Source organism: Onychostruthus taczanowskii, unplaced genomic scaffold, assembly GCF_017590055.1.
Source record: "Onychostruthus taczanowskii isolate IOZ18803 unplaced genomic scaffold, ASM1759005v1 scaffold59, whole genome shotgun sequence".
Taxonomy (NCBI): domain Eukaryota; kingdom Metazoa; phylum Chordata; class Aves; order Passeriformes; family Passeridae; genus Onychostruthus; species Onychostruthus taczanowskii.
The window spans coordinates 1,899,431-1,924,634 of record NW_024503568.1 but is presented as its reverse complement, the minus strand read 5'-3'; positions in this window follow the sequence as shown (position 1 = coordinate 1,924,634).

Genomic DNA, 25,204 nt, shown 5'->3' with positions numbered 1-25,204 from the left:
TTAGCATCTCTCACAAAGTGGACTGGTATTATCATGCAAGCTGTCCCTATCCTCCTCTTGCAGACGAGACACCACACCAGAGTTCAGCACAGCTCCCTCTGCTCCCTGGCTGAACCAGCTGCTCTTCTGCTAACTCTGCAAAAACAAAACTTCATAATCTGTTTCAATTTCAATGGATTTCTAGAGGGACTGGGGTGGGTTTTTTAACTTTTTTGGTTTTTTTTTTTTATTTTGGCCTTCAGTGCACTCCATGCCCAGCACCAATATCCGAGGCAGAGGCATGAGGCAAGCAAGGACTCAGATACCGATGAGAGAAATTTCCCCTCGTAAAACAAAGATAATGATGTCAACTTATTCAATGGCAACAATACTTAGAAATTTCCATTAATTCCTGCAATTACTGGCAATATACATAGGCATCAGTCCAAGACTAATACTTTTGTTCTGGACACTTTCAGTTTTAAGGGTCAAGAAGGAAAAAAGTATTAAGCAGGACAAAGTGGAGCTTTGAAGCAATGCATGAGAAAGCAACTACATTATATTCCTTGGCTTTTCTAGCACTTGTTCTTTGGCTGTCCTGTTCTGAGCCCATTTATATAATCAAGATAAAGAACAACTTTTTGACAAAAAAAAATGTAACTCCATTGTTTGCTGGAAATATGTCTTTATACAGCTATTGCCTTAGGAAGAAAGTTTTCTTGGGTCAATAGACTCCTCTAATAATATGGAGTGAATAAAGACAGGGATGAGGGAGACCGAAAATATCTTAGGGAGCTTGTATGGTTGAAGAGGGATGTATATAAGAAGAAAAATACTTAAATATTTAAAGGAGATCTATACAGAGTTTTAGGATCTGTACCCAAGATTGCACTCTAGAAACTTGTGATAAACTTTCTCTAAATCCACCGCTGCTTTGCTCTTTAACATTCTTCAGGTACTCAAAATACCTTGCTCTGCTTTGAAGAGTGTTTTGTCTAATTTCTCCCCAAATTAATTAGGGAGATCTTTTAATTAATTTTCCTGAGAATAACAATTTCCCAGACCTCCTCAGGCAAAACCAGACTTCACTTCAAAAATAGTGGTGATGTTGTCTAATACTAGTTTAAAATGTTTCCCTGAGAAACGGAAGAAAAGGTTAACATTTTTCCCCAGCTTGAGGCGTGCAAAATCTTGTCTTCTACCTCGTATAAAAGGGCTGCATAGCAACTGCTGAGGTTTTTAGGCAAATACATTAAGGAAAAGTGAAGCCATTGTTTGTTTATACCCATGCTAGACTGAAAAGTAAAATTTTTAGTGCATATGGTCAAATAGTCTAGTGAAGTGCATTGGGAGGAAATATTAATTTTTGACTCCAGTGTTTATAACATTTGGTTCAAAGACACTCATTCCTTGAAACATAATCTTGGAAACAAAAGTGGTTTATGCACATTGAATTTTTCACCTTAGAATATGCAGATATAAGGGATCCAAAGTTAAGATTCAGTACTTAAATGGTTTTGCTCATCTTCTCTCCACGTGAAACTGCAATCCTTTCCTGACATTATCCGAACATAAAACCAGGAAGTTCCCTCACCCAGAATATCCCATATCTGGTTGCAAAATTGCTCTCTCGATATGTGGTTTTGAAATCTTTCATCCAGATGAAAGATCTGATTTACTTCAGCTCTTAGTTTCTGTTTGTATGCTTTAGATATGGGGTCATTTAACAGGTCATACATACCCATTTGTCTTTCAAAGAGTACTTTCACTGCCACATTTTTTGGTGTCTGCATCCTTTATTAGACTTAACACAGAATTTTTAACATGTAAGTCAACTACTGTTGATGCAACTTTCCATCTGCCATTTCCCTTACCACCTCCAAGAGAGTTTTCTTGCTCTGTCTGTTAGCTAGCTCTGCTTAAAATAGATCCATTAGCTTGTTCCAGGCAGATGTTTACAATGTGAGGTATTCTGAGCAAGAACTATATATGAAAGCTCTGATTTTCACTAAGTTGTTCCAGTTTAATTCATTTTATATCTGCTAAATTATTTAAAAAAATGTGGTAAGCAATACTGGAATATTTAAATGAGCATATAAATAAAATAGTCTAGGATAGGCACTGGAGTTAAACACTCAAAATGCTTATGAATACATTTTATGATACCACACATTTACAGAAAATATGGGCATTGAGAACAAGATTTACTAATTCCCTCCTGCATTCTACTGCTGTTTGTATCTGCAGAGGAAGCTCCCCCTCATTTACAGTTTAATATATATGAGACTGACATACAGTAACCAAGTATTATATAAATACACACATTTGGGGAGCTAGGGTAGGTTTGTCAATTCAGAATTTGCTTAAAGTTCTTTGTGATTTTTTTTTCTTTTGGTTTGATTTGAATTTTTGACTGAAATCACTGAATAAAGGATATTCAGTGAGCAAAATTTCATAACTCCACAACAGCTCTTCCTTATTCTGAATGCATCTGTTTTTCAGAAGTTACAAAGTTTGTTTAATTTTTAGTGATTTGTGAAATGGCTTAATTCAAAATACTGGTAAGCTCAAATATTGGTGAACAGATGTGCTATTAACAGTTGTGATTGTTACATGACATGCAGTGTGGTCAGTCATCAGGGAAAGGGTTAAATGACATTCAAAATCAAAGTTTTATTGGTTTCTGGTCTGGTTAAATCACCGTAAATGCCTACATTTAACAGCACCACAAGACAATGAGGTCTGAGTATCAGCTGGTGTCTGTGCTTCACCTTCCATATGATGGAAACACACCCCAGAAAACATTTTAGACCATACTGCACATGCAGAGCCAGAAGTGACATGGAGTTCCAATTATAGTAAAAGGAACCATATGTCTAATTAAATATATATGTTTTCTATTGATCTCCACACTAATTGCTGAAAACAGATGCACGTGTTTCATCTAAACAGCAACTATATTATAATATGTGATTCTCCCCCATACATCTTTTTCTCACCTGCTGCTCATCTTACCCATTGTGGAAATATTTTTTTTTAGGCTATAGATTTCTTTTAACTTGGAATATGCAAGAGTTCTCATGCTTGTTCATATGTCACATATAATTATCCTTCCCTGAAAGAAATAAGCAAATATTTTTGAAAGTAGTGATATGATATTTCTCCAGTTTTATGTGAGACATCTTAAAAGATTTCCTGAGGGTGGTGCTAAGCACATGATGGAAATCGCCCCTGCAAGAACTGCCAAATTAGGAGTACACAGAAATGCTGCAGATGTTTGAATGGAATTAATTTTCTTGGTTATTTCTTGATGAGAAAGATTTCTATAAAATTATTTCCCTTAAACTGCACAGAAGTAGAAGCAGTAAAAGTTCTCAATGTGTTTCCAGTTTTAGCAAAACATACATAAAATTATCATCTGAATAAATTGCTCTTTTTCAGGAAAAGTAAAAACAGGGCAGCAATTATTTTCATTATACTAATCTAGAAAAAATTATATCTCATTGTTAGACACAAAGTCAATGAAAAAACCTTTTAAAAATAAATTCCTGAAGTAAGGATGCAATTTGAATGCAAATTTTTATGAAGTTTAAATGAAGACTGAAATCATCCTGCCCAGCTGGAGTCTAAAATGCATTCAGTTCTGCAAGGAGGACTTTAACAACAAAGTAAATTGCATTATGAATAGCATAACATCTGTAGCTGCAGTACTCTGGTTTGAAGCAAAGATAAGTTATCAGAGATTTTCTGCTTTTAAACATGACAGCATTAAAGATTCGTCACATAAAGTTTTTCCCAGGAATTTTTAAAATCATCCTTGTAGGCATTATGTTGTTGAACATGCTCAGTCTCTGAAAACATTTGAAAAGATGCACAACATAAATAAGTAAATTCTTTTGAAAGTTTTCCATTAAATTTTCAGTGAGGTCTTTTTATGAGGAAAAAAAGCGCTGCTTGGAAAAATTGTCACAATGAGTGAATTCTCTTTTAGGGGACCAGAGAGAGAGATTTGAAATATGAGAGAGATTTGTCAGTCCTTAATGGTGTACAGTTGCAAAGGGATTGCTCTGCATTTTTTCTACATTGGTTGTTTACAAAAAAAAAAAAAAGTAAGTATTTTCATAACAAATGAACATTGTCTCATTTTAGGTGTGTAGCTTAGCTGTGTTTCAGCAAACTGAGAAGATTTTCTTCTCCTCATAGTTAAAGGGAAAAGGGTGAAAGCTGTCAAAGGGCAGGGAGAGGAAAAAAGGGGCAGGATGAGGAGTGGTACCTGTTAGGTGTTTGAAATGGTTTAACCACTAACAGTCTTCAACACAATATCAACTGCAAATACCCCAAGAAGGCAATACTAAAGATGAAACACAGATTGAAAGCAAATTTGAGTTTAATATGAATCTATTGTGCTCAAAAAAAAAAAAAAAAAATAAAGCAGTTTATGCAAACCTGCAAATTTCCCGGTGGCTTGCATGTTTGTTGAGAAGTTTTCTGACATTTCAGAAGAGATCAGAATGTCTGGGAATGATTCACAAACAGAGTCATGACTTCACTTGTTTATAATACAAATGGGTGTTGGTTGGTTGTAAGTTTTCCTTGTTTCTCAAAGTCCACAAGTTGTTCTGCCAGTCTAGGCAGAGGTGAGCTACACTGGTTTAGCACTGCTTTGAATGCAATCCTTCGTGCTGTTCAGCTGCCATTGTGTTTCTGGACTTTGAGTTAGTCTGTTTTTTGGGAATCAACATATCCATAAAACCTCTGTCAGTACTGCTTAAAAAAATCAAAAGCCTCCAAAAGATTATTTACTCCACCTCACATGGCTATTCCCCATTGATAATCAGAGTTATTTTGGGAATTTTCAAATAAATGAAATCTACACACAGCATCATCAGGAAAAGTAGTCACATACATTTCATCTGGTGTATTCATACAGAAAGACATTTGTAAAATGAGTAGTAAATGAGTCCATGAGTCATTAATTTGCTAAAGTAGATTCTTTAAAATTACCTTTTTAATGGAATAAACTATTTAATTTGGTAATGCATATTAATTTCACCAGAAGAATCTTTTATTACAGACCTGAGAGATAGAATTTGGGAAGGTTTGTTACACTCACCCTTATAGGAAAGTCTTGAGCTAAATCATGCAATTCCAATTCACATGTTTTCCTGGAAAATTAGTTTCCTGCTTTACATAACGTAATGAATTTCAGAACCATTTAATTCTCTTTTGCCTAACTTTTGAAGTGGAATTTCCAAAATGAAAATAGATCAGATCACTTTGTTATTGTACTCTGATGAAGACTTCCTTTTCTGAAGCAATCAACCTCCTTTTGTTCTGTTTACATTCATGGGTCATGTTGAGTAATGCCATCTGCTGACAGAAATATGGAGGAGTGAGTCACACAACACAAAAGCTAGGGCAGGAGATAAGAAATACTCATGTTAAAGAAAGACTAATGGCCAAAGAGCCTGCCTCTGTCAAGGTCTGAAGCTGATATTTATGAAAAGGATGCATGAAAACTGTAAGAATATATGTCTCATGTATCCACAAAATGTCTGTCTTCAAGACACTTAATATGTTTAATAGTCCTTGATGGATTTTTCTTTCAAAATACTTGTGTAAAATAAATCTTTATGATTTAGCTAAATCTGGTAGCAATTTAGGATTCAGTACCGAGTGCATCTTGTCTTATGGAGTACCACACTGTAATCATATGTGTGAAAAATAATGTCTTTATCTGGTTTTACTTCTATTATCTTTGAATATCCCCACCCCATCCTTTCTTATGAAAAACTGCTAATAATTTATTGCTTGATCATTCATGAAGTTTCAGAACATATGTAAAACTTTTCACCAAGTAGAATTTATATTCATAGTTAGGAAAATCTCCCAGGTCCTTCCAAAGAATAGCAAGTATTAAAACTACAAATTCCCTACTGATCAAAACTGCCCATTTTCCTTATGCTAAGTGAAAATCCTATTCACTTCTCTGCTATTGGTGGTGTGCTCAAAGTACAACAGCAGCAGTGTGAGAAGGATGAGGTGAAAAGCAAGTTCAGTAAAATACAAGACTTTTTTCCCCAGGTCTTGATGAGAATTCTTCATCACATATGCAGAGTTTTTTAGCAGTGGTTGCCTTATCTCTAACTAGATGTGCAGCCTTGCATAAGTAAAACAGCAGGGTTTTGGTTGATAACATCTGACCTTAAAAGAGTGGTTGGGCTTTCCATTGATTTTTCTGCCAAGACTGCATTTACAGTTGGGATGATTGATTAATGCATTTCTAGTTTCAGAGAGATTATTGCTACTTAAACTGATTAGCTAGCACAGAAGTATTTTATGGCTTTCCAGCAATTAATCTTTATAGCTAAACTGACGCAGGAGTATCCTTTTCACTGTAGCATTTCTAGTTTGTGCAGAAAACAGTACAGAAAGAGTAGTTGTCTGTTAATTGTATCAAGAAAACAAAAATACAGTTAAAAAAAATGCGGTGTGAAAATGTCAGGGGACAAGTATATGATTTAGTAGCAGGAGAACATATTAAAGGCACTGAGAGTTAAATATGGAGCTCCTTGTCATATCCTGTACAGATATAACTTTGTGCACGGTGTGGTGTAGAGAGGATGGTCACTTGCCACCACAAGGTACTCACTTAGACAGTGACAAAGCACTTAACTGAGCTCAAATACAGCCTCCTCAGGGTTGAGAGAAATTCCATTGATTGCTAGAGCAATAGAGAAAAAGAATATTTTCAAGAAAAATAAGTTCTTTGGCTCCTGAAAAATAAAAGAAGAAAGGAAAATGGGAATGAGAAATTGGCACTGAAATGTCACCAGGTTCAGTTTGAATAATCATGACTTGCTGCAGTGCTGTGTTATATATACAAATTAAATGTACATTACACAACATTGTTTGTAGAAACCATGCTATATTGGATAACATCTCTGCATTTAAGAAAGAACAAAAAATTCTGAAAGGCTCTGCCCTTGGGAAACCGCCTCACACTGACCTAATTACTTTATTAAGCTTGGATTGAATGGTTGATCCCAAAGTAGATAAAGCTGGAAGCAGGAAAACAGAAAATTATCCCTCTCTCCCTCTGTCTCTCCCTCCCTCTGGGAAGAAATGTCATTAGGATGATGCTTTGTATCATAAAAAAAATCTTGCTGTGTGTCTCTGTTCAGGAAATTGGCCTAGGTAGCAAACGCATTACTCTGGGCAGAGCTGCAGTAATTAATGAAAAAAGATATTGCCATAATTTTCACTTTGGAGAAGGTGCTGCAAACAAGAAGAAGGTTTGTGTTTTGTGGGGTGTTTTGTTCTTCAAGTACAAGGGAAAACATATAGAAAAGAGGAGAGTTGAAACAGGAGAAAGGGAAGGCAGGAAGAAGTGTTTGGGCTGTAAAAAAATGTATAGTATGAAGGAATGTGTGAGGGAACAGGGAGCTTGCAAGAGAAAAAAACACGGAGTTTTAATCTCATCATAAATGATATAGAAAATAGTGAACAAATCTGATAAGAAAAAAAAATTTCTCCCTTAGGGGCAAAAGTTGAAGAAGTAAGCAAGGGAAGAGCATGATATTTCCACTGTCACAAACTATAGTGCAAGCCAGTCCCCAGTGAAGACAAATTCCTTCTGTGATCACTCCAGTATGCCCAGAGTGATCTGAAATCCCTTGACAATTTTGGTTTAGCCCAATAGCAAAGGTTGTCCTCAGCTTTTCTCAGTGTGCCTGCAAAGTACCAGGGCACTTTGAGCACACTATGAGGATGCACAAAGAGGGTGCAGAATGTCTTTCAAGACAAATTTCACATTTATTTTTAAACATTTCTGGGACCGCATCAAAACAAAATTGTGCCAGTGAAATAATCAGTCTTAACTACAAGTTTCTTCACCTTATCTTTGAATTGTTCTTGCTTCTCCTTGCAGTCACGTAACCTTGATAAGCTTTCATCAGCTGTACTGGAGATCCCCTTACTGTAAAAATACTGATTTTCACAGATTCATGTAACTAAATGAACTGTTAACCTGTGCCCTAAACTAAACCAAGAGATTGATATGATTATGGTCCTCACAAGAAGCACTTTTCTGAACTCTGTCTCCCAAGATATATAAACTCAAAGGTTATAGCACCGCAGTCCTATCTTACTAACACCACGGCAACTTGGGGTCCTTTTGTCCACATATCCTTGTCTCCTCTCTTACCTACAACGCTGGAGTGAAAGTCAACATGCAGCTGTCCTTTGTCATGTTTCTTAGTACATCACATCAAAGTTTGGAATTTTTATGTCATGAGAAACTTTGAAATTTTCATAATTTTTGTTCAAAATTTGAAGCTTCATGAGAAAATACAAAAAAATGTTTACACAAGGGTTATTTTAGAATAAAGATTCTTTTCAGAATCTCCAAACTTCATCTCAAGTACTATTTTTGTTTCTATATGGAGAGAAATATTTTAGATTCACCCCTTACCATACTATGTATCTTGCAGTCATGGCTCACCACCTCTAATACTGAGATGTCAAAGATGACACTATGTAATAGTTGAAATAGTCTATTCTATCTTTAAAACCATTAAAGACAGCTGTTATTCAGTGCTGATTGAAACATCTTATCTCCTTTAATAGATCAAAGCATATACTGTGACACAGTATATGACATAGCGTGGCATTTGGATATTTTAAATAGATGGTCTTCAGATGTTCTCTATGGATCTCAGATTTAAATTCCACTGGGAAGAAATTCACACAATTTTAAGTTTTTTGAGTTTGCAAATAATTGTAGCACTCCTTTCCAATGATAGGACATTCCAGGGAAATGTGAAATATTTTAATGTAAGGGCTTCCTAGCACATAAACTAAAATTTTAATGGTAGCTGGAAAGCCCAGTGAAACAGCAGCTAGTACACAGCCCTGCAGAAAGCTCTCAAATGTGGAAAATGGACAGTAAAATAAAAACCGGCTGTATCAGTGGCTGAATTTGCATGGAGAGAGCCTTCAAATATAATCCTCAGGCTGGACAAAGCTGCCTTGACTGAATTTCTCCCATAAGGGTGGTACTTTCTAAGGATCTAGGAAAGTTAAAATAATTAAGTTCTACATGTGGAGAATAAGCTTTAGTTTTGCTTCCAAGTAAAACTAACATTTGAAACACAGGGTGTATTTAGAAAAGTCCATGGGGTTAAAAATTGAAGGAATACCAAAATACCTTCAAACTATTCCTGTGCTAGGCAACTTTTTACTATACTTAATATACATATTAAGGACACAGATAACTCAAGGTTAAATGGATTTTAAGTTACATTACTTACATCTGAGATAGAAGTGAAAAGGAATAACACTGTATTTTAATCTTTTTATTCAGAACTTTGCTTAGGGATCTGGTTAAGAATAACCAGTCACCAGACTCCAGCCTGGCTGGGCATAATATTATTGCAAAGGGCTGATGGCTGCAAATGCTCCGGAAGAATGTGAGTAAACAACCATATTAATTCAACTTGTATAACTGTATATTCAGGATCCAGATGCTTGCAAGTGAACTATTAATGGCCAACTTGGCTTGTATATTTAATTGTATGTTGCATGTTTCATTCTCTGCACTCTGCTATTCGTTTGGACTTGAGGCACAAACAAAAATGGGATAGTTATTTTAATGTAATAAATGAATAACAAACATACTACAGTCTCCTGCTTCCCCACTGTTTTCCAAGAACAGAAACCCCTGAGAGTAGGACACTTTTCCCTAATCTTCTAATCAGCCACATTTGTGGTTAGTTGAACTGTTTCCATTTGCTACCATTTACTTTTATTATTGTAGTCCCCTCACAAAAGAGAGAAATTCTGGGGACAGGAGGGTGGGGAGAGAGGGAGAGTGTGTTATGGGGGAGAGACAGACAAAACAGACAATATCATATTGCAGAAATCCTGGCACCCTGATGTCACAGCTTATGCTCCAAACTAGTGCTCTATCCTGAAAACAGATCTTTTTTTTACTGTGTGAGCAAAGTAATGAATTTAGCTCAGTTGGCAAATAAAACGCTTTCCACTGTGGCAAGGATTAATACTTCTTTGAAGTATAACTGTGACCAGTGTTACTTCATAAGATAAAGACGGTGTCATTGACACAAGCTTTTGTGGTTTAAAAGTCAAAGAACTACTCTGAAGTCTGTTTTTAAAATTTGTTTTGCAAGATTTAGCCACAATAAGAACATTTAATTGCATTACTTCAATACAAAAGACATTAGCCAATGCACTCTCCAGTAGTGTGTGTAGACATGGACATTCGCAACTCCACAACATCCCATTTAGTCTTGTAGACTTTAATAAGTTTTGGATGATTCTTGTGTAACTATTTTAATATTCTGTAGGTAGCAACCATCATTAATAGATAGCTGTGGAAAATTGGTTAGATACAGGCTGCAATGGAGTTCTTTGCACTGAAAGTCGTTTTACATTCATTTCCTCTAAAACTTTATGTTCATTTTGTCTGCAAAGTTATTTTTGGGATGAGAAGCTGTCATGATTACGTGCTTACAGAAATTCTCATGCCAGAGGTATGCAGTAGTTATTAGAAACACTTCTGTGGGTTTGGGAGGCATCCAGCAGGGACCAATAGGTAACTCAAAAAGAAGAAAATAGATACATTTGCTGAGTCAATTGTGTACTAAAAATAGTTCTCCCTGGTCTAGGAGTTTATCCCTTGGTTTGCACGTATTGCTGGCTGGGCTTGGATAGCGCATAAACACAAATTTCATGGCTGTGTATATTACGATAGTATCTGAGAAGATACTATCATAATGAATTTCTAGTTAAGGATCAGCTTCCAAATTACCTAATAATCACTGACAAAAATATAGGTACATAGATAAGTAGATTGTTGATGGTTTGAGTGATTAGACACAGGTCTGTCAGAGTAGCCAGAAGAAATTCACACAGTCACTCCATATACATACAAATACCACACAAGTCTGAACATGAGTTCTTTGAGGCAGCAAACCTATTTGGGGTGGCAAAAAAGAGGGATGCATAACCTGGAGGAGTTTGGGAGGGCAAGATTAATGACAAATTTATCATTTGTCCTCAGAGAATGTCAGACACAATTGATACACCTCAAATAGTGCAATCTCATGCTGTTAGAAGCACAATACTCACCTTTGTGTACAAAGTGCAATTCTGCCATGTTAAAAAACATCTAGGAGTGTAAATGCAGATCTAAAGAATATTTAATACAGCTTTTACGTCTAAGGAGTATTGAACTGCAGCAGACGTTTGTGGGGCATAGGGTTGTGGTGTCTGAGAGACAAATGCTGAACCATGTTCAGCTGATTACTGTTATTACATCATTACTGTGTTCATTCCAGCTGCTACTATGCAGACAATTACACCAAGTTTATTAAACAGTTTTCCAAGTAAATCCAAATGCATTATAATAAATGCATTCATTTATATTCTGTTAGCCTTAGTATGGTTCAAAGCAAAACTTTGTGATCTAAAAAAAGCAACAGTTCTCAAAGAGTGTCAGAAATTCAGTTGTGGACATCTTGAGTGAGCAGTGGTACTCAATAATGATGTATCTTTTTTCTTTTTTTTTTTTTTTTTTTTTTTCAGAAGGCAGCGTTGGCATTGTAAAAGCTCTACCCCTGAAATGAAACTAAGACAGTATTTCATGCCATCTTGCTTTTTTTAAACTATACTACCATCAAAATTCTTTGCTAGTCCCACAATCCCTCCATGCATAGCAAAGATTGCAGTGTATCAGAATACTACCAGAATTCCAGCTGACACTTGAAGAAATCTTCCATGTAACCCTGTGCACATCTTTTCAACTCACTGATTTCTTTCTTCATGATTGAATTTAGACTGAAGGCACTGAGACAGGAATTGTTTAATCATGAAGTCCTGATTTCTACTGGAACTCCAGGAACTACAGAACCCTATAAAGTCTCTGTACAGAGCACAACTTACGTGATAAAAAGGACCTTTTTCTGTAAAGAGAGCAAATTAGATGGTAATACATTTAGCTTTTCATAACGTGTATTTGAAGAAATACATTACATGTAGTGTTCATGTCAGCTATTGCTCTGCCATTTTCTAAAGACAGGATAAGGATGTTGGTATTTCTTTTAAGCATGGCCTTTTCTTTACAGATCTTAGCCTTGCAATTTCAGACAAGTTCTGGGATAGTATGAAGTTTTAAGCCCTCCACACTTGTTGGAAAACTATAAAACATTTTCATAGGTACTAAGGTCCCAAGGAAACATTTGTGTCATCTAAAATGTATGATAATACCAGTCCCCAATTTTATATTCAATAATTGCTCCAAATATCGTATTTCCGTATCTCCATTTTCTGTGCCAAACTGTTTTTGATAAAATGTTGCTTATTGTTTGAAGTATGCAAAATTCTTTAACAGACAAGCAATTTTGTCTTGAAGAAAGAAGAGTGTGACTATTTTATCATATTTTAGGGCAATTTAATCCAGAAATATGATAGTCACAGGGGAATGGAGAGGGTCTCTTTTAAATTCAGGTTGGTACTGTGTGTTTCCATTTCTACTTGATGGTGCAACAGCTTTCCTAAGGTACTTAAGTGACAATGGAAATATCTGTGCCAATGGAAATAAAAAGTACATTTTATTCTTAAACACAGGTATAATCCTTTCTAGTGTGCTATAGCCTAGCTATCTAATGTACAGTTTTTGACTTTTAGTCATTATTTATTTATCTGTGCTTCTTTTATGTGAAATTCTTCAGCAAAACTCAGAATTCTGCATCCAAAATATACTCTTATAGCTGACTAAAATGCAAGCCACTCTTTCTGTAAAAGTTACAAATTTGTGTATTTTGTACATGAGTTCAAGTAACATTACAGTCTTGTAAGGGACTCATCGACTCATTAGGCATTAGGAAATAGCACAGACTGATAGGAGTGGGTCTGTGGGTCTGCTGAGTAACTGGGCCCCTCATCTGGTGACAAGGACCTGATGCCCATGTTACATGTTCTGACACCTTTTATTTCAGCATATCTCTAGTTTGTTTCAGTGGACTGAATACCCAGTGATGGCTGGATGACATCAGCTCTGCTTCTGGGGCATATCATTGTTTAGTTTTATCCAAAAAGCATCCAGTTTCAGAAGTCCTAAAATCGTTGTTCACCAATGTACAGCAAGAGGGGGCAATCAGGAGATTGGCTTCAATACTCTTAATCTGAGTAAAAAATTACTGAATAAATATCACTGTTTTCATGTACTGAGAAAAAAACAAACCCAAACCAAACCACCCCACCTTATGAAAATCTCTGCTGGTAAGAGCAATGCTGAGAGAATTGCAATAAATCAACTCTCCATACTGAAGAAACAAAATAACCTTTTCCAACATCAGAAAAGGTAGACAGTTTTTTGCGTCACGTACTTGTTAGCTTTGAAGAAGATATAAACAAAGCATTAAACCAGACTACCAGCTTCCCCAAAAGGTCATACCTGCCAGCAACATATCTCAGGGGGGTGAATTTCACAGCAGATCATGAACAAACCTCTGCTGTAAACATCAAAGTCCCTTCAGATGTTAAAACCAAAAATTGTTGTGGATTTTGTAGAATTATGAACACCTAGCACAAAACAGTCAGGTTCATGCCTGTCAGGTTAACAGTGCATCATGTTAGTGAGTCCCAGTAGTGCTGCTCTAATTGTGCTCTCTCTGATGTACTCCTAAAATTCCAAAGATTTTAAACTAAGCCAACTCCACCCTGGTCTGCAGCCTGTTTAGGCAGCTGCTTGAGAATACCCATTCCACCTCTGCTTGTGATGCTCCTGCATTAGGGAGCAGCATCTGGCAGGGCCATGCCTTCAAGAAAAATGTAGGAGTGAAGAGAAGGATTGGGGCTGGAGGCCGTAGACAGCAGGTAGGAAAGCTGCATCATCCTCTTCTTCTGCCATAGCGGTTCATGCAGGTCCTGGATCCAAAACATGAAAGATAAGATTCCTTTCATCTTCATGCTAGACCTTTCTTCTCTTCTTGAAGAAAAGACCTCACCCACATTATCTTTCCCTGGTAAAAATATGAAAGCATAAAAGCTGCAAAATTCATTATTGAGTATCATTCCTCCCTATGAATTCCTTTGTTGCTGTCTTTTTTCAGAGAAGATTTTAAGCTGTCTGTCTGATAACTCTAGATTTTAGGAATTTAATGCAATTTTTCTACAGAATAAATGGTGTAATTTGTTCATTTGTCTTATTTACATCTCACAGTACTGTGAATCATCACAAGACACTCCAGGCTCCTTGAAATCTTTGAGGAAATTCTCTTTATAGAGACCATATTGAGAACAGGGAGCAAGACTAGAAAAGACATCTGAGTTTACAAAGAATTTAGTGACACAGACAATATAAACCCAGGAAAAGAAAGGATGTATCAGTTGTCAAAGCTCCATGATCTGAACTACCTATTTCTAAGCTAAGGTTAAAGATTCCATCTTGACCAGCAGCTAAATAGCTATTTTATAAAAAGTCTAACTTCTGGTTTGGCTCAGAAAACTAGAACTTAGTTTATTTTTCCATCCAAATTTCTCATAATTAGAAGTTAATGCAATTTACTTTCTTCAGTCATACAAAAGAAAATACTCAAAGACACTCAGACAATTCCCACTTTTCTCAGTGTTTCAAGGATATGTGCAGTTTCCTAGGCACATGGTGAAAGAGATTATGCAAAAATCTTATTATAAAGCTAGAAGCAATAGCTTTTCGAGTCAGTGTCTAACCAATAGCTGGTTTTCCTGGGATATTTCAATTAAGAGAAAAAAAAAATTTAGATTTGAAGCAGTGCTAGTATCTTCGAAGGAGCTCTAGTTAAAACAGAAACAATACTGCTAAATTCCAGCAATGAAAAGCACAAATGTAGTAGAAGTGTTGCACCTCTAATGTGGTTGGAACAATAAAAGAAGTCCTTGCCTCCTACCAAGTTCTGAGGCTGACACATGCATCAAAAAAATGTAGAAAATCCTTCTCTCTTGGATACACAATGAAACAAACACTTAGTCTGAAGCCACCTCCACCCCAAAGCCCATTGTTCCCAAGACAGACTTCTGTAGTTTTCTGAAGCTCCTTTATTTGGGTTTTTATTTATGGAAGCACAGTCATAGCTCTCTCTTTCAGCTACCTCAAAACCAGGCAGAGTTCCTTAGTTCTGGTGAAAGATAAATCCAGCACAGTTATATACTTTTGTTCTAGTAGTCCTAAATGGGAAACACCTAAGTCATCTATCCAAACAAAAAGAAAGAGAAATAATTTTACAGACTATCAATGCTGAAAAAACCCCACCCTGTTATCCCTGCCAGCTTGTTACAAAGCTCTCAACATATATGTAGTCTTTTTTGGAACTGTTTCCCTTTGTCAAAATTCAATTCCTGTCCAAATCACTTTCTTGAATATATTCCAAGTCCCACGTTAGTTTTTCTTTGAGGTATCAAGGGCAGGCCACACTCACATAGCCCTGATGAAACACTACAGTTTCTGTAAAAATTGCAGGCTAGAAGGTATTCTTTCCTACCATTCACTATTTTGTTTCCCTTTTTCTCTATGCTAGAAAATCCTGCACCAATATTTCCAACTTTCCATGGAGAAGAAGCAAAAAAAAAAAGAGATGTCAAGACATCATATCCTACAAGATTCTTAAATTTGGGTATTTTTTTCCTTTAGAGATTTCCAAAAGGAAAAATGAGACAGATATTTTTAGCATATGCCCACATGTAAATACTGGATTAGACTTCATATAACAAATGCCTGTTTTCTACAGTTTATCTAGGAAAAAAAAAGAGCATAGCACTTAATAGGCTAGTAAAAACTATGATCATGGTTAATATTTCCACTATTCAAGCAAAGCCTTGAAAAACCAGGATCCATAAAACCTCAGTTTTCAGATCTGTGTTTAAAATTAACTGACATGAACATCTCTGCAAATTTCACTCACTAGAGCCAATTCCAATTTCACAGCCTTTTGGTATCTGAATGGATAAGTAGCAGGCAATATTTGCATGTAGCTGCAGTTCAGCATGCCCCTTCTCAAAAATACCTTCGCACTTTGACAGCTACATGTTGCAATAAAACTTAAAATGGCAATGTATATGGGCCCTCCTCCCCTATACCATATTGTCTTTGGCAACAAAAGTACTGCCCTTCCTGCACCTATAGCTTTGGATGAATCTGTAGGCTTCAAACCCTATAGATATCACAGAATATTCTGAGTTGGCAGGCACCCACATGGTCACACAGCTCTTGGGTGAATGCCTCATTCAAGGATTGAACCCACAACCTTGGTGTTATCAGCACCACGCTCTAACTAACTGAGATAATCCCAACCTGTATTTTTCCTTTTTGGGGGCAAGGCTTTATTTATCTAGAAATTGAATATTGAAATGTTTTAGAGCCATTCTATCGAGGTTATCTATTTTTAACTCGTCATGTACAACAGCCAGCTGGTCTGAGTATTAGCTACTTTTGCCTCATTCCTTTTAAATTTACTTTAACTCACACTTTCCCCAGAAACCCCAAGATCCTGATGGGATGCTGAACTTGATGACAATTGCCTGAACCAAGAAATCTCCTAGGCTCACAAAGTCTAATTAATTATATCAGTTTCTGTAAATTTATGTAGGAAAAAAATACACTTCCTGATATAAGTGTTCTGTCAGATAATCTTAGAAGCAATTCTGATTGCTGAGGTGATGGGACCAGTGATAGGCTGTAGCCAAATACAACCTCATGCTACAATTTGGCAATACTTAATTGAACAGCGGCTCTATCACTCTGTGAAAGCAGCAAGAATCAAAATCAAATCAGGTGTATCTAGGAGCAGCCCTAGATCAGAATTTGAATTTTCAAGGGCATCTAAAGAAAACAGCTGCAAAAGCAAGGACATCTGTGGGGTGGATTAGCTGGCTTATCATGGGGTGCCTAAACACAAACCTTTCTAACATCCATACCAGCCATCTGTTCCTCAACCATTCCAGCCTGCTCCTGACTGTCACACACAAAGCTGGAGGGTAGCCAGCTCTATTTAGTCGTGCCTTATATCATAAACCTTCTGATCAATCTTTTCCCATCTCTGCTAGTGCTTCACTGCAAGTGCGTTGTGAGCATTTAACAGTGAGCTCTGCAGAGAAAGTCCCAGACCACCATTTTGTATGGATCCATCCAGCTCACCCAGAGTGCCCCAGGACATATCTGTAGAATCTCACTGCTAACAGGAATGATCTTCATTAGTGGTAGCTGACTTGTCAGTTTGTTCAGTAGCAAATATAAACCTTCTGATTTTAACCTGCCACACATGCACCCTGGCAAATAAGTCATGCCAAGATTGTTGTAGAGCCTACATTCATTCCTTTGTGGTCCTCTCTCAATGTTGGTGACAATGACTACAACAAACTAAAAATCTGTCTCAACAGGACATATATTGAGCCAAAAAGAAGACAAAACTTGCTTGAAATCACATCAAAGCAGCTTTAGCAACTGATGGAAGATACAGAATTGAATTTATACAGACACAGCAATCAGTTTCCATTTTCTTTATTAAAGACTGCTTTTGCTTCCAATTCACTGCTACAGGAACACGGGTTCTGGACAATGGTTGAACTATCTTTGCAAGCTGTTTGATTGATCTTTTCTCAGTTATAGCAGTGCCATTACACTAATGGAAACTGGTAACAGGGAAGTATTAAAGCAGATAAAATGTTTATGTGAATACAAAGAAGAGAATTTCATTTGCAATGAACGCAAATGTAACCCACTAGCTAGTCTGATTACCATATATTGGATACAATCTTTACTTGTGGCTCCTCTAAATTCCTCTTATCTTGTAGGTGTTGACTCAAAACCAGTTGTAATACAATTGTGCTTTCATGTGCATTATTTCATGAGGATTTGGGAGAAGTGTCACACAAAGCCATTAGCAATTAGTAAATAGTACAAGACAAATGTGTTCAGATCTTGTATATTTGAAAACAGAGAAAAAGTGTTTTTTATCTCCTACATGCCTATTTCTGTGTACAACCAGAGGTGCCACAAGCCCGTCCCTGATTTCAGGGTAAGTCAAGGAACTGAACTGCCTGTATAGGGCTGACATAAAGATTTAATGTCATTCCCACATCCATAGGTTATGATGCTAGACTTGATGCAAAGATGCATATCATCTGCACCCAGAGAAAGAGGGAAATAAAATCCAGAAAGATTTTACAAACTTACAAATTTCTGGGAAATAAATCCCTTTCTTCAAAGTAAGAGCCTGAATTGATCCTTACAGTTATAATTTGGAGTTATCATTTGACTTTATAACAAGGCAGCCAAGTTAAGTCTATAAACAAAATTAATGTGCAGTGTCAAATGAGACTTCTCCAGTTCAGAAATGCCAAAAAAATTCCCAGTATCATAATCTGTTACAATAACATTAAATCTTTTGGAAAATAGCTTGGAGAAATGTTTCAAAAGAAGAGATGCTTCAGAAGGTTGCAGACAGAATGCTATTTTCTGCCAATCACCTTTGCACATCTGTTCAGCCCTGCTGCACACATTTCCAAGCTGCAGGACAGCAGACACAATTTCCTCCCTTTGACAATTCCCCCTCCTCACACGCTGCCCTTCCTGACCCAGAGACACCAGAGATTCCAGCTGTAGAGAGCTAGTCCTCTCCAGCACTTGGATGGGTTAGGGACAGTAGAGGCTGGACTATTGCAGGCTGTTGGGACTCAGGTCATGGCTTTTCTGAATCAGGAGAGCTGATATCAGTAAGTTCCTAGGTGGAACAATTATGGTGGAACTGGCACCTTAAATTTTTTCCCTTTTCAATACTCCAAATGCTGGCATTCCACCAAACATTCTGCATTCTTATTTTGTTTTGTCCCTCTTCAATTCGTCATATACACACAAGAAGAATACATATTTATGGACTTTACTGCAAAGGACTGCAACCCCAGCTGAGCATTACAAGAGCCTTTGCACTTCATGTTGTCCTCAGAAACAGAAAAAAGATCTCTGATGAGTGGGTAACACCACTTTAAGAAGTGTCTTTATAAGTCTACCCTAAAGCCACAGAGATGCAGTCAGACTGCTGACTAGACCTTTGACAGACACTGAAAGAACATTTACCGCATATGAAGATTAGATAAGATGTTCTTTGTCAAGTTTTTTCTTTTCTGTGTAAGTGGATAGGATGAAAGACAGGAAGTTTTTCTAGTCTTATATTTTCATACAGTAGATTAGAGAGGAGTTAGTTCCGAATTTCCACTTAAAATGTCTCTTGGAATGCATAGCTAATTTCCTGCAGACATGATTCTTGGGCTTTTATGTAGACTTCCAATAAATCTCTCAAAAATCTGTCCAAATAACTTTCAGGCATAGGATTTTTTCCTTCCTTTTCTTTTTTTTTTATGCTCTCTTTTTGAATATAGGCATCAAGGTAAATTCACAATGAGGAACTTACTGTGGTGTTCTAGATAATCACTTTTTGCAGAGACTTTCTGAAGAATGATAAATGCAGTCAATAGAATGTAGAAGACCTCCATAACAGCACTCATTAATACTGAATTTATCAGAAAAGTAGATGAACTTACATACTAAACAACTGCATTAAAGGTTGGGAAGCCTGTGGTTCTAGGCATGTTAATTTTGTCCTGGAAGACCATAATGAAATAGAGCTACAATATGGAAATGTCATGAACCACCTACACAGCTTCACTGTGTGAATCCCATGATAATGTTTTCATAGGATTCCCCAGACTGTATTCCTGTGAAACATTATGGTCAGTCCAATTGAGTTGAAACCACTGTGAGATGAAAATCAGACACCTGAAAATGAGGGTGCTTTCTGTGGTATACACTTTCTGTTTCTCTCCAGCACTCGGAATTGTTGCCATCTCTCCCTACTTTTCCTTTGGTATCCACTTCCCTTTGTAGTTTCCTACTCTGGATTGTCCTTTCACTGTAAAATTTGGTGGAGAACAGTTCCCTATTTTGTTTATCTACCCTCTTCAAAATTTTGTAAGCTTTTATCATATCTCACTGCACTCAACCTATCACTGCATTGCAGCATTCAGCTCTGCAGGGTGGAACCCCAGCTGGTTTATTCCCTCTACAGAGGGCAGCTGCTGTATCCTTAAGTGTTTTTAGTTGAAGTCAGCACCTTGACTTCAGTGTCCCAGAGACTGAAGATCAGAGCTGCACATAATAATAATAATAATAATAATAATAATAATAATAATAATAATAATAATAATAATAATAATTTTGTACAATATAAAGATTACTTCTCCAGTTTATATCATTCCTCAACAAAATCTTCTTATCCTTTTTGTCTGCCATTTTAAATGGAACAAAAATTGCTGAGGATTTTAAGTGCTGATATTTTGCATTTGCTGCTTCCTTCATTTGACAAGATATCCAATTCTTACTCACAGAACCTTCTACCATTATATTCTTCTTGTCTTTCCCATTGAGGCCCTCAATATTTAATTGGCTTTTATTTTCCATTTCTGTATAAGTTTGATTTCCTCTTTAATTATGGCATATGTTTTACCTGGCCTCATGTAGAAACACAGCCCTAATATAAGCCAAGTAGAAGAGAAAGAAAGAGAAAGGGAAGAAAGGAAAACATTTAGAATGGTAACACATTTCCTGCAACACAGGTTTTCTTTAAATAGATCTTATGGAAATGTCATTGTCAAATACCTAATGGCAGCATATTTGTTTCTCAGTTCACAGATCTGGAAGACAAATGTGTCTTCACATTTGTTAAAAAGTGAAGAAGTTAAAAAACTTCATCTTAAATATTAAATTAAATTTAATTTAATAGGCATATTAAATTAATTTTATATTCTGCTAAGTTGTTGTCTACAATAAAATGATATAATTTTCTGCAGGTTAAAGACTATTTCTTTTAATTTTACTATTGATAACTCCCATAATAAATAAGACAGCAATATACAAATATGAAAAATTGCGGAATTTTGTTTGAAAAACAAAAGTTACCACCCTATTTTTAATGAAAAAATAGCTTTTCTTAAGTATTCCAAAGAATCCAGATATGGTAACATATACTAAAGCCCTTCTTAATGGTATAAATGTATTTAATATTATGATAACAATGCAAGATTTTCTTTCCACGCATACATTTGATTTTTAGTCTTTTTATTTGAATAAATTTTTGACCAGTAGGTATGAAGCAGGCTAGTAAAGATCCTGTAAAAGACACTGGTCACAGAATTTCAAGTTACATGTTCACAAGTCAGAGACTCTTAGTGCCTGAACCTAGTGAATAGAGTTGGTGATATATATTCCATGCATCTTTATAGATATGTCCATGCTATATGGTTATAATCATTACTATTCAGAATTTGGTATTTAATGGCCTCTTGATATGACCCATAAATTGCAAAGTTATTAAAGCTGTACATGCCCAAATTGCTGAAATATAACATCTTCAGTATATCTGTTGGTGTCCTGTGGTTGGGATGTTGCAAACATCCAAAAAGTAAACAGCTGTTGAACCTTTGTTGTATGCCTCATTAATTACTTGCTTCATTAATGGACATATAGATTATATTTTCATGTAAGCATTTGCTGATCTGGGCCTCACTGAGTTGCGAGCTATCTCCAAAAAGGAAAACAACAAAATTAATGTTATCAATCAGCTTTACTTGATAGATTGGATGGTCAAAAGAATCATTTTCCATAGATCAAATAAGAAACTGGCAGAGGTGTTAGTGGTTGGTTTATGACTTAGTTTATCATTTGGTATTTTTAAAATTCTGATCATGTCATTTGCATGCAATGAGGGTGAAACGAGAGTGGCAGTGACAAAATTTATTCCAGTTGTGTTTGACTTCAAAGGAAAATTTGGAAATCTGCTGTTTACCTTCCCAGGTCTCTGAGAGGTCAACTCATTGCTTCTCAGATAGCAAAGTATTTTCTCACTTCAACAGTCTCTAGGTACAAAAAAAAGTAACTTTGAGTCACAATCAGCTGCTAAAATTGGTCTGGAAGGTGCGATTCCATGCAGATGGGAACTGGAGTGAAATGTACAGACATGGAGAGTTTCTGCCCTTGATAAACCTCCAGAATTATGCCGGTTCCTTTCAAAGCCGTAGATTATTGCCTTGTCCCAAATTTTTTTTAATCTCTATTGGAACCATTTCATGCTGTTCTGCCTTTTTCCTGGGATACTCCCCAAATGGGTTGCTATTCTTGCATACCAGATATGGCTGCATACTGCACTAAAATGTTTTGAGAACTCTGTCTTCTCTCTCTGTCCAGGCAGGATTTCTATTCCAAATCAACAAATTTTAGAGATAAGATTTACTTGAAAAGTAAATGTGGTCCTCATGTGGCCTCACAGGAATTCAGCAATACTCCCTACTATAAGTTTATGCCTGAAATGATAATTAATTCAACCTAGCCATAAAGCTGCTTGATGCACAGATGGAACATACAAGTGCTGAACCCAAAAAATATGCATTCGATGACATGTCATTTTTGGGAACTGATAGCAATCTATATGATACACTGATAACATGGTCTCTCCATAAAACACATGGCAAACCTGACAGTCATTTACCATGCCATGGTTTTTTAAACTTGAAATATCCTCTATTAAGTGAAAATAAAGGAAAAAATACTCTTAAAAGCAAAAAGCCAGGAACTTTACCCTTTACTGGTGACCTTTAAAGACAGAACTAATAAGCAGTTTGGAAAGAGCAGCACTCAGGTAACCGCAGTGATCCTCTCTCTTAAATGTCATTTGAGGAAAAAAAAAAAATCACAGTATATTTCCAGGTTTATAGAACTACCTGTAATACTATGTTCAGGTTAATTTGCTGCTACAGAAATATGACTACATCGCTGTTGTTAAATATATGTCTGATTCCAGAAGCCCTCTATATTTTCTAATTTAGAGGCATTCTTTTCTATATATGCTCAGAGCAAATGCAAACTCTCTACCTTGGAGAGTTTAAATGTTATTTAATTTGTTCTTTGTATAAAAATTCTGATTTATTTATTAGATGGCCAGTTTTTAACAACTGCTTGTAGATTTGATATTTGAGTTATATGATTTTTACACAACAATCTAAATATCCACCTGTATCACCCAGGGAAATCAGAAAGTGAAATTTGGATTTTTATGATGTGCTGGCTGCTCTGATAGTGGTAATGATTTCTCATGTACATTAACACCCACACTGTGGGATGCTTTATTTCAATCTGGGCTTAAACTATGACGTTAAGTCAGTAGTCCTTGTATCCTTAAATCCTTCAGAAGCAGAAGTAGATTTGTATTGATTTGCTTTCCTATTTAGGACCTTCTCTGCATAAATACATTTCAGTCAAAGAATTGTCAATAAACTCTTTAATATTCATTATCTGAAGGTTAGAATTGTGACAAAAGCTAAGGCCAATGATGACCTAGTTCAGTTTAGATTACAATTGCACTTATAAAATACTTGTATAGTTTTGCATTTTTGGTGCTTTCATTCACAGGCCAAATTGGGCTCATTAACTTCTAATTTAGCTTCATTAATAAACACCCCAGCTCAGGTACGGGGGTGCTTATTAATGAAGCTGAATTAGAAGCTGATCGGATGCACAGAAAATGCAAGCTGGCTGTAGGCATGGCTGCACATGAGAAGTGCACAGAGAGGCACATTTTATTCTTCCTCTGCAAATTTCCCAGGAAGTACAGAGATGTGCCATATTCTGGGCACTTTGGCCTTCTCTTGGATCCTCTAAGTAATATGTAAAAGTCACCATGAAATATGCCAAATCGAAGCCAGTGATGGAGATGTAGGGTAGCTAAAAGGATTTTTTCAGCATTTGAGTAGCTGGGGAAGAAAACAGAACAACATGTCTACCCATCATGGCCACAAATCCTTTAAGCTTGGAGCTGTAACCATCAAGAAATTTCAGACACATTGGTGAAGGGTAAAAAAATGTTTTTGTTTGGCAGGAACATTGGCAAGGTCTCTGCTTTAGCTGAAGAGAAAATCTTGTGTTGTTTGTAAAAATTTTTGGCTTGGATTACTTCTGTTTTAAGGAAATAAGTAGCCCCTGGAGTAAAAGATGTGATAAGAGACTAAATTTGGATCTCCAATTGCAGACAGCTGTTAAATAAGTCACAAGTGAAATGACTTTGGCATGGCTAACTCTTGAAAACAGATACAAGCTGAACATTCAACATGCCTGACTTCAGCACCTAATTTTTCACTCCATCTCTGTTTTCTGTGAGTCCTTAAACAGAACAATTTTAAATCTGTAGTCTACTGCCAGGAATTGATTGAAAAAATATGGTTTAAAATAATGCTCTCTAGGTATATTCTTAACAGTAAAAAGTATCTTAAAAGTAAAGCAACTATTTTAATATGAAGTACATTTTAACATAATTCTTCTGAATATTTTTGAAAACTAACATCTTCATAATCTGTAGAAATTATTTTCTCCTAAATCACTTATTATCTGTGTCCCCTATTAGATATATTTTGATGCTTTCTGAGCTGCAAAAATTCCAATTTTAGAATCATACAAGATAAAATACAAGTGCTTACAAATAAAATTATATTTGCATGTACATAATTTTTTAATTTAGGTGCCTTGAACTGTTACTGGAGCACAGGCTGGAGCTGAGCACCACCACTACCATTGGCTTATGACTTCTTATTTGGGTTTTCATCTTTCCTTTGTCTCCCTCTTTGGTGGCCATGAATACTTCAGCTATATGTGAGGTTGAGTAGCTCCATTCATTTTCAAGTCCATCTTGACCAAATCCTTCAGCATCAATCTGACAGAAGGCATTGAGTGTGCAGGGAATTTACTTAGGATCTGAGAGGTCTCTGTTCTACTCATTACTCTACCCCATGTGGCCACTGGAAAAATTGCTTGTTCCCAGTATGAGAAACAAAGACAATAATCTTTCTTGCTCACCAGTGGACATGCAGGCAGACAAGATATTCAAAGACAGTTGCCTTCCCAAACCCGGTTTAGAGTCCTTTACCCAAATAGTCACAGACAGTGGTGGTAACACTTGGGAACAGATAACCTATGCTTCAGAGGACAAGATCTGGGAATCAAAGTCTTCGGAAGTCCAAAATATATTCCCAAACCATGAAAAGTATAGTTTTATCTATTTCAGAAGAGATGGATTTTAGGACAGTGGCACAAATTCAACCAGTGGACCAGCAGTGCTGTCCTCTGAGG